Source organism: Typopeltis vanoorti, chromosome 15 (assembly GCF_054136105.1).
Source record: "Typopeltis vanoorti isolate ZY-2024b chromosome 15, IOZ_Tvanoo_1.0, whole genome shotgun sequence".
Taxonomy (NCBI): Eukaryota; Metazoa; Arthropoda; class Arachnida; order Uropygi; family Thelyphonidae; genus Typopeltis; species Typopeltis vanoorti.
Genome location: NC_143563.1, coordinates 40,333,451 through 40,343,633, shown reverse-complemented (window position 1 = coordinate 40,343,633; position 10,183 = coordinate 40,333,451). Strand labels below are relative to the sequence as shown.

At 35.4% G+C, this 10,183-nt stretch overlaps 1 protein-coding gene across 1 annotated transcript in view; it reads left to right on the top strand.

Moving 5' to 3' along the window:
- The first annotated feature begins 6,654 nt into the window (after positions 1-6,654).
- LOC150098678 (BTB/POZ domain-containing protein 2-like) overlaps positions 6,655-10,183 on the top strand; it is a 28,522-nt gene continuing 24,993 nt past the window's right edge. Inside the window, exon 1 of the mRNA XM_090405616.1 lies at positions 6,655-6,808. The gene's annotated coding sequence lies outside the window, so the exon portion shown is untranslated. The remainder of the gene's footprint in view (positions 6,809-10,183) is intronic.

Genomic DNA, 10,183 nt, shown 5'->3' with positions numbered 1-10,183 from the left:
TACATTTGCTACGACTTGCTTCTACTTACTAAAAGAAATAAATACAGAAAGAAACTCGCTGAGTATAAATCAGATTTTAAAAAAATAATTACTATTTTGACAAACATTATGTTGTTGTTGGTTTTTTAATTAATTTCTTATATCATTGCAATATAACTGTCATGAACATCCCAGTTCACAATGTCACTCTCATTTGTCGTGATTTTAATGCCCAAATTGGTAAAGACATTGCCAATACTACTAAAAAGTGGGTAAATACACTTATCATGAAACCACAAATAACAATGGATAGTCTCTTATGAACTTCTGCAATAGCCATAACATGGTAATCACCCAAACCAAATTTCCCCATCCAAAAGGAAGACTATGGACCTGGGAACATCAAAATGGTTCTCATTCCCAAATAGACCACATACTAATCAATGGAAAGTGGATCAGATCAATCAAGAACTGTCGAGCATATAACACGGTTGAACTAAACTCTGATCACAGAATAATCAGTCTCCACATTAAACTTTCACTAAAAGCCTCTAAAAATAACTAGCCTAAAAAGAAACATTGCAACTGGGACAAACTAAATAATCCACAAATTGCAGCATCTTTCCACAGCACATTAGAAGATAATATGGAAAACATTCTTAAAGATCCAGCTAATGAAAAGTATAAGGGTATCATTGAAGCAATAAACATAACATCCAACGAAATTCTTGGAAATAGCAACAAAAAAGACTCGGAAAAATGGATTACCCTGAAACTGAAAAATATATAGATGAAAGAAATAAAGCAAGAAAACTCTACCGCTTAAACAGGAATGAAATAAATAAACATAAAGTAGACACTTTAAATAACAAGGTCAATGAACTATTGATCCGAGACAAAGAAAAATCAAATAAATCAATACTGTGAGGAGCTTGAAAATTATAATAAACTGGGGATACTAGAAACACTTTTCAAATGATAAATTATATCTGTCACCATAAAACAAAAAGAAGTGGAAATATTGTCACACATGACAAAAACGGTAGATAGCTATAAGTAAATTTGAACTTGATGAAAGAATGGAGAAACTACTTTCAAGAATTACTGAATGTTTATAATCCCCAACATTCAAATCAGCTGGCGGACCAGCATCTAACCATCGCTCTACCAATAAATTGTGAAGACTTCACTGAAAAGGAACTAAAAATAGCAATAGATCAATCCAAAGCAGGAAACTCCGCAGAGAATTAGAGCAGATGCTTTCAAAAATGTTGGATATAATACATATTTCAATCTCCTTGCCATAATGAATCAAGCTTCAAACACAGGAATAATATCTCAACAATGGAAACAAGGCCTTATTGTCCATATACCCAAAAAGGGCAGTCTTAATAGAATGGATAACTGCAAAGGTATTACTTTGCTATCAACCACAGTTAAAATCTACAATAGGATGATACTCAATAGAATAGAACTTTACTTAACACCACTTTTAAGAAAAAAACCAAGCTGGATTTCTAAAAAAAACGATGTACAATAGAACAGATACATTGCATCAGAAGAATCATAGAAGGTTCACGTGATAAAAACTTGCCACTCATTTTACCTTTATAGACTTCAAAACAGCCTTTGACTCCATTAATAGAGAAGCAATGTTTAAAATACTAGATTCTACGGTCTACCACCCTCAAAATTCATACAAGCAATCTCAGCGCCTTTTGAAGATTACAATGCTACATTAATCTTTAAAACAGAAACATCCGAATCATTTCCAGTGACAACAGGAGTCCTGCAAGGTGATGTACTAGCACCTTATTTGTTTTTAATATACTTGGACTACATCTTCCCGACCATCAACACAGAAGATCTTGGTTTTAACATTAAAACATCCACCCATACCATGCAAGTAACTGATCTGAGCTTTGCTGACGATGTTGTACTTATTGATAGAGAACCAACAAATGCACAAAAACATCTGTCTACTAGAGGCACAGGCTAAACTTATTGGTTTGCAGATCAACATTCAAAAGTCCAAAGTATTCTCAATAGGTTGTGAAAACTTTATACTTCATGTCAACAATAAACCCTTAGAAAGATTAAAGGACTTTCAATACCTTGGATCGTACATCAGCAATACCGAAATGATATCAGAAAACGTAAACAGCTGGCTCTAGTCTTCCATAACAAACTCCCCCCCCCCCATCTGGAAATCATCATTAGTATCATTAAAGACAAAATTAAGACTATACCATGGAACCAGTAGATCTATCTTCTTGTATGGTTCTCAAACCTGGACAATAAGCACCAAAAAAAAACTGCAGATCTAATTAACTCCTGTGGAACTACATGTCTCAGACTGATTCTTGGGTACACCTGGATGGACCGCGTCACTAACTCTGCTGTGCTAAATCTGACTAAGCAAGAACCACTTGTCAATATAGTCAAAAAACTACAACTTAGATGGCTTGGGCTTCAACTTAGACATCCTGAAGTCTCGCTCTTTTTGGAATCCCTCATCTTCTACAAACCAGAAGATGGCAAACGTAGTAGAGGAAGGCTATGCAAACAATTTTGGCAATGCATATGTGACACCATCAATGGGATGAACTGCAAAAAATCCATCTGACATCTACCAGTTAGCTAAAGATAGAGAGAGACGTGGAAGACCATAATTTGCAATATTTAATTTTTAATATAAATCTCTTTTCCCTTTTCACATTGTATCATATTGCGAATAAACTTTGTATATATGTATCATTGCAATCCAGTCTTTCTGAAGCAATAATCAAATTTTGATAATCAAATTTATCTCAGTACTATTTAACTTAACCTGTCTGAAACACAAACTTTAACAGAGATAATGAAGTACTCTTATCGTCTACTAATGACTTCAGTAACAACAGGATAATGAAAAGACGCTAAAGCTAGCGCTGATATATATTTTTTCTTTACTGCTGACTTGATTAAGTTGAGTATGGCTATCATTTGCACTAAGTATATGGAAGCTTTTCGTCACCCTTAATTTATTGACCAGTGAGCCCACGTTTGCAAACTAAATGAATAGTTACGCCCATAAATAGTTAAACAACTATAAAGTGCAAATGCGCATAACGCATCAAGATCAATCACTGACTTGCATTTTATGCGTAGTTCGAGTTTTTATTTTATTTTATTTTATTATTATTATTCAATGTTTCTTTTCTTTCTACTTTGCAATCTAAATGTTTTCTCGTAAAGAGATTAGATATTTTTTTTTTTTTTTTTTTTTTGCAGAATGTTAGAAATATCTCGTCACATCACTATACACCTGAATGAAAGAAACATACGAGAGTGGCCTGAAAAGTACTCAGCCTAACAATAAAAAGACGAATGAATTTATAATTTCAAAATTATTTTTATTTTTCAACATAATCTCCCTTAAGACTACTACATTTATTCCAGCGCCATTATCCAGTCCCTGTAGTGGTTCTCAGTAAGATCTGCAAACTATCCCTCTACAATCACCTCTTAACTCGAAGAAAAACGCTGACCAGCGAGGAAGAGTTTTAGTTTTCGGAAGAGACAGGAGTCAGAGGGAGCAAAATTTGGGGAATACAGTGGCTGTTCCAACAATTCATAGTGCAGTTCCCTTAATTTTTCCATTGCCAAAACATTTTTGTGGGCAGGTGCATTGTCCTGATGAAAGAAAATATTTTTCTTCTGCAAACTGGGTTTTTTCTCAAGAATTTTTTCGTCTAGTCTGGTTAAAAGAATAATATTTCCCGGTTATTGTTTTACCATTTACCAGATAATTAATCAACAAAATGTCTTTAGTATCCCGAAACACCGATGCCATGACCTTTTCTGCTGATGGAACCGACTTTATCTACTTGGTCCTAAACAACCTGCTCCTGTCCATTGTTTTGACTGTTGTTTAGATTCTGGTGTGTAATGGTGAATCCAAGTTTCATTCATAGTAATAAATCGACGCAAGAAATCAGTTTTATTCTTGCTAAAAAGCTGAAGCACTGTTCAGAGATTTTCATGCGAGTGCGTTTCTGATCTGCTGTGAGAAAGCGCGGCACCCATCTTGCGCAAAGCTTTTTCATTTGCAATTCTTCATGCAAAATATATCCTACAAGTTCTTTTGAAATGCTTCTAATCTCAGCAATTTCACGCACTTTGACTCGCTGGTCATCCAATACCATATCGTGCATTTGAACGATGATTTCTGATGTTGTTACACTTTTTGGACGTACTTCATGTAGATCATCTTCAAGGCTGGTACGGCCACGTTTAAATTCGGCAGCCCATTTCTTAATTGTCGAAAACGAAAGAGAAGGGTGCCCATATGAACTTCGAATGAATTTCTTTTGGCGTTAAATCTTCTTTTACAAAGAATTTTATAACCGCACGATACTCAATTTTATCCATTTCAAGGGATACAGAAAACACTTTTGCTTCAGACACCTGTATAAAACAAACTACTCGATCGAACGACTTGCAATTTCACATGGATGCTTATGACAGATGTACCAACTTAGAAAAAAAAAATCTTGCCGATAGTGTTGCCATCTATGGTCGACGCCGAGAACCTTTCAGACTATGCTCGTAAAAGTTTTGAAATTTATTCGATAGTTCATGAGAATAAATCATCGGTATAGGAATTGACTCCGTTTGCACTACTTAAAGGACATGGACTCTGTCTAGGTGCACATATAGTCATCTTTTATATGCACTGTTTAAGTTTCACTAGCATAACCGCTTTTTGAACTGTTTGTTCACATCACAACTGTATTGGGTTAGATTTGATAGTCATAACAATGAACTCGGCAGTGTATGTCTGTCAGCTAAGTAGTTTTTCTAAGATTTGTTATTGTTATTGCATTATGGGTCAAAACTCCTAATGCACTTATAGAAGAACTCACGGAAAGAAAAACTTAAATAATTGTTCCCGTCAGAGTAGGATTCTAAACAGCCCGATTCCTAGATACTTCGCAGGGAAGAACGACTTGACCATGCTAACTCCCTCAAAGTTCAGAGAAGTTTATATCATACTCTCAGGATATTTATTTTTTAGTCTTGAGGCTACCGAGATCAAATAACACATGCAACTACTTACAAAAGTACTGATTATCTTCCATCCAAAGATTAATAAATCCTCCTCCATATTTATATAACTCACAAGAAAAGCATGTGCTTATCTCTTTGATACCTGTCAGTAAGATATGAGCATGTAAAAATAGTCATAATTTAAAATTATTAACATTTTTACAAATTGTTTATGTTAGTATATTATTAGTTTTGTAGTAATATATCTGGTAAAATTCCCATGTTTTAACTTTGACAACAACAACATGTATATCCAAATTTTCGGACTTTAGGAGAAAACATCAGCAGACAGTTAGCTGAATTATTCCTAACACACATAGAATCATTCCTACTCAGCCCTTCCCTCTCCCTGGGCATCACCTTTTATGGTCGATATTCTATGCATTGGAGAATCCACACGCATCACCACCTTGCAAGCGTCCCTTAGCGATTATAGCGACAGACTAAAGTTCACCATAGAATTCACATAGAATCCATCAATTTCCTAAACCTGACATTAGTCAGAACAAACAACAAAATAGCCACGAAAATATTCCGCAAACCCACATATATCGGAAACTACTTCCATTTGAACTCATGTCATCCTTATTCGATGAAAATAACGGTCATCCTAACTCAATTTATAAATTCTTACACGTTTTCAACTAACCGTAATTATCTCAACACAGAAATAAAGAAGTTAATACAGATTTATCAAAATCGGAATTACCCAACACAAACTAATAAATTACTCCAGCAAAATAGCAAAAATCCCGCAAAACAATCCAACAACCAAAACAAACTTCCGAACGCAAAAAGTTATCAAACTGCCATACATCCAGAACACATACAAAGCCTACAAATACATTTTCAAACACATTGACTATAAGCTGGTGTTCACCACGAACCAAAAATTGGCAACACTTCTAAAACCTACAAAATCTCACACACAAAGAAATATTAGAACACCACAACGTGGTTTACAAATTTCCTTGTTCTTGTAGTCTTGCCCATGAAGACCTAACAGTAGAACCTGTGTATGTGGCATCACAAGAACACTTCCGTGACTGTAACATCTCTATTCCAGAACATTTAAACAATAAAAACGCAACAACCAAAAGAAAAATAGAATACAAAGTACAGTACAGGGAAAATAGAAACAGCAGTCCACGCCCTTGAACAAAAACATACCCCCCAAATCGACAAGGCCATATTATTAGATATACAAGATATCGTTATCATACTATATATATATAATGTGACGAAAACTCAATAAACGTCCGCCGACCCTACATAATATCCGAGAGTTGAAAGCTCTATAACATAAAAATTAGGTCAACTCTGATCAACAGGCAATAACGCACGCACAAAAAAACATAAACACCAAGCTGACGTCACATGGCTTCTACTTCTCCCGCGAGTTCCGAGACGACGACTGTCGAAACCGATGCAATAATTGGTCGGAGTAACGGGTCACACCCCGTTACTCCCCCGTTACTCCGACCAATGACCTTCCCCTATCAATCCTTCCTCTTCCCCAAAAAATAGTTTCTATTTCAGATCCTTCTCTCACTCCCCCCCCCACCCTCCCAAAGTGCTCTCTGCCACCCTTAATAATAATATTATACGTATAAAAAAAAAAACAGGTTTTTTCAAAAAAATCTCCCACATTGCTTTCCCCGACTTTTCCCGAATCCCCCTTCTTTTAACAGCAGATGAATGCATATCGTCGGGATAAGGACAGCTAACATCCAAAAAGGTACTGTATGTCCGAATTTTCCTCCTGTTTTATTCTTCATATATGTTTTTTTAACACATCAGTAATGCCGTAAGATTTGAGTAAAAAGCCAATGACATTGTGAAAAAGGGGACTCCTAAACAAAAGTAGGCTATATAACCATAAAAATAATAATTATTAGTTTTGGTTTCATAACACGTATATCCGCACTTGCGATGTGCCCGTTATTATTGATATTATTATTATTGTCAAAAGGAAATGTAAAGCATTTGAGAAATTGATGTACTTACTAGATTTTGATAGTTATGTTACTTTCAACCGTTGTTATTGTAGTTTAAAATTATTAAGTATTGTATTTTATAAAAAACATTCTCTTATGCTAACGGAGAACGAGTCAGCCATTATACCTAACTTCTTGCTTGCCAGTTTCATGGAGTGCGCATGCTCGTCGAGGAGTTTGATGCATGATTGACAGCTGACAGAGAGAGCCTTCGGTATCGAAGTAACGAGAAAAAACAAGACAGAGTTAATGGAATGTTAAAGATACCAAGTAATTTTATAACTTTGGCTTAATCCTTTTTCCCGAGTAAGCAAACAGACAAGTAAGTCAAGTTTGCGCCTGAACGTGGTTCAAGACCGAGGTGGTGCAACACCGAGGCACCTCGTGATAAACGTGGATTAAGATCTGATCACTATCCTTAGTATTTCCGATAAATGTAAATCACATCTCCTAGGAGATGTATGATGTTATACATTATGAGTGAGGGGTCACTACCCAAGCCGGTTTCGACCTTTATTGAGGTCTCATCAGTGAGTAGGCAGACCTAGAAATGCCAAGGTATCCCATAATGTATAACATCATACACCTCCTAGAAAATGTGTTTTACATTTATGGGAAATACTAAGGATAGTGATCAGAGTCTTAATCCACCTTTACCAAGAGTTGCCTCAGTGTTGCACCACCAATAAGTCTTGAACCACATTCAGGCGCAAACTTGACTTACTTGTCTGTTTGCTTACTCGGGAAAAAGGATTAAGCCAAAGTTATAAAATTACTTGGTATCTTTAACATATATTATACCCAAGGTAAAAAAAAAAACTTCCCAGAGCTAATGGAGGTTTAGAAACACAGACCAGAGGAATTTTGTTCTTATAAAGTTTATTTAGTTTTATGTGACAGTCGGAAGAATATTAATAGTAGATTCCAAAAAGGAATAGTAAACCTGTGAGTCTTTAAACTGGAGGAGTTGAGACTGTCAACAAGTAATTAGTAAATAAAAGAAGATATTGCAGTCGATGTTCTAAAAGAATGTTCGAGGAAACGCTGATTGGAAAGCTTCATCTGTCTTAAGGCAGCCGGATATATTTGTTATTTCTACTGGATAGCGCAACGGAATTAGCTCAACTTAGATATGTTGTTTGTGAAGTAGCAGAAGAAACTTTTTTTTAATTCCGGTGCAAAAATTAGTAAATTGTGCGTCAAACTGAACTGCAAGAGGTAAGAGTATTTATACTTCAGTGAGTCAGTGAGGAGTAATATTGTATACTACATAAGGGTAATAAGAAAGAATTCCATGGAAAAGAAGAAGAAATGTTTATATTTTCGGAAAAGGCTCTAACAAAGAAACTGACTGAATACATTTGTTGTGAAAACAAGGTGTTTTTAGTCTGGTAGACGTGATTAAGTATATGTTAAACAATCCAGTAATAAAATGAGTCAGAGAATGGATGATTTTAATATTTTTGGATATCTCCAAAGCGAATCTTTTGGATATCTCCAAAGCGTATATTTATTTTAGAAGGCCTTGGATCCAGTATTTTGTAGTTATGTAATTTTTATTTAAAGTGTATATATTGTTTTAGTTTTATTAAATGTGTATATATTTTTTGTATTTTTCTTGAGTCAGTGATTTTCGGATTCTAAAAGAAATAGTTAAAATTCATTGCACCAATCGGAATTGAACCTTTGTGTAAATAATAATAAACACTCGGAATATTAAAAAAATCTTTATACAGACAATCTCTCTTCTCTAAATAAGCAGATAGTATTCATATCATTAACAGTCAAACGAAATTGAGAACGTAACAGTCACCTTGACAAGGATGATATTTGTTCCCCCCTCTCTCTCTCTCTAATGATGGTTTCGCCTCCAACTCACACATAATTAGTATTTTATCAAAGTTCATAATTTCACAATTGAAATTATAATAACAATTTGAAAATGGCATTTTCAGCCACTGCACTAGACCACCCAAAGAAAGGCCATTCTGAGTTCGGATCTTGTCATTGACTAGAGGAGCTTTTTCAAAGTCTCTTTGATCTGTTCCTGAGTTGGTTAATCTCTGTCAAGTAGGTTTTCTTTTCTTTCCTAGAGACTCAGGTTTTTCATACCGTACTCAACAAAAACAACCACATAGCACACACACTATTCAGACGATGATATTAGTGTTAGGATTAGGAATAATAACATCGGTTCAGTTGTCTGTCATACACTTCTACCTCGTACCAATAAAACTATGCTCTGATCGGCTAAGGATGGAAATGGTTGTTCCTTGATCTTCAATAGTTAGAAATAAACGGTTAGAGATCACCAGATAGTCATCACGTTTGTCTTCCATACATCCATATGGTATGCCATATTGCATCCACTCTTCAACTAATAGGCTGTAGTTTCAATTCCACCACGGTCACAGATATTTTGTGTATGGTACTCGGTTTCTATTGGCACCTGTCAGACTAACACCCTGCTTATTGGAGATCAGAAGTGGCTTTTAAAAAAAAAAAAAGATATGTGCTTACTATCTAGAGCTGCGTTTTCAGATGATCTAAATCTTAACCGTCTGTGCTTTTATGCCACAAGTAATGGCTGTAACCGTTACTGGTGGCATAAAAAAATCCGTGGTGAATAAAAAATTCGGAATAAAAATGCTTTCTTTATTTATACTTCTAATTTATTACAACAAACTTAAAGAACTCAAGAGGGTGAGGAAGGACTTATAAGCATTAGTGCTGTGTGAGGGATGTAGATGAGTACTGAGATACAAGTTTTTTTTTTTTTTTTTGGTAGAATTAAAAGGTTGTAGTTCGGGAATACTTCATGAGGAAGGTTGTTCCAGAGGACAGAGGTGGACGGAATAAAAAGGGAAAAATAGAAGCAGATTTGGTGTGTTTATGGTTGCACAATAAAGGGATGCAGGGAAGCTGTTGCATTTGTATTAACAGGTGGAACAGAAACTGGAGAAATGATGGTTACCAATTCAAAGGAGCAGTGACCTTGGAAGTACCTGTAGAATAGACATACTGCGCCTATGAGACAGATGTTAAAGTCTCTAAGAGAGGGATCGCCTATGAGTTTAATTGCTCGCCTCTGGAAGGCATTAAGGATTTTATGGGAA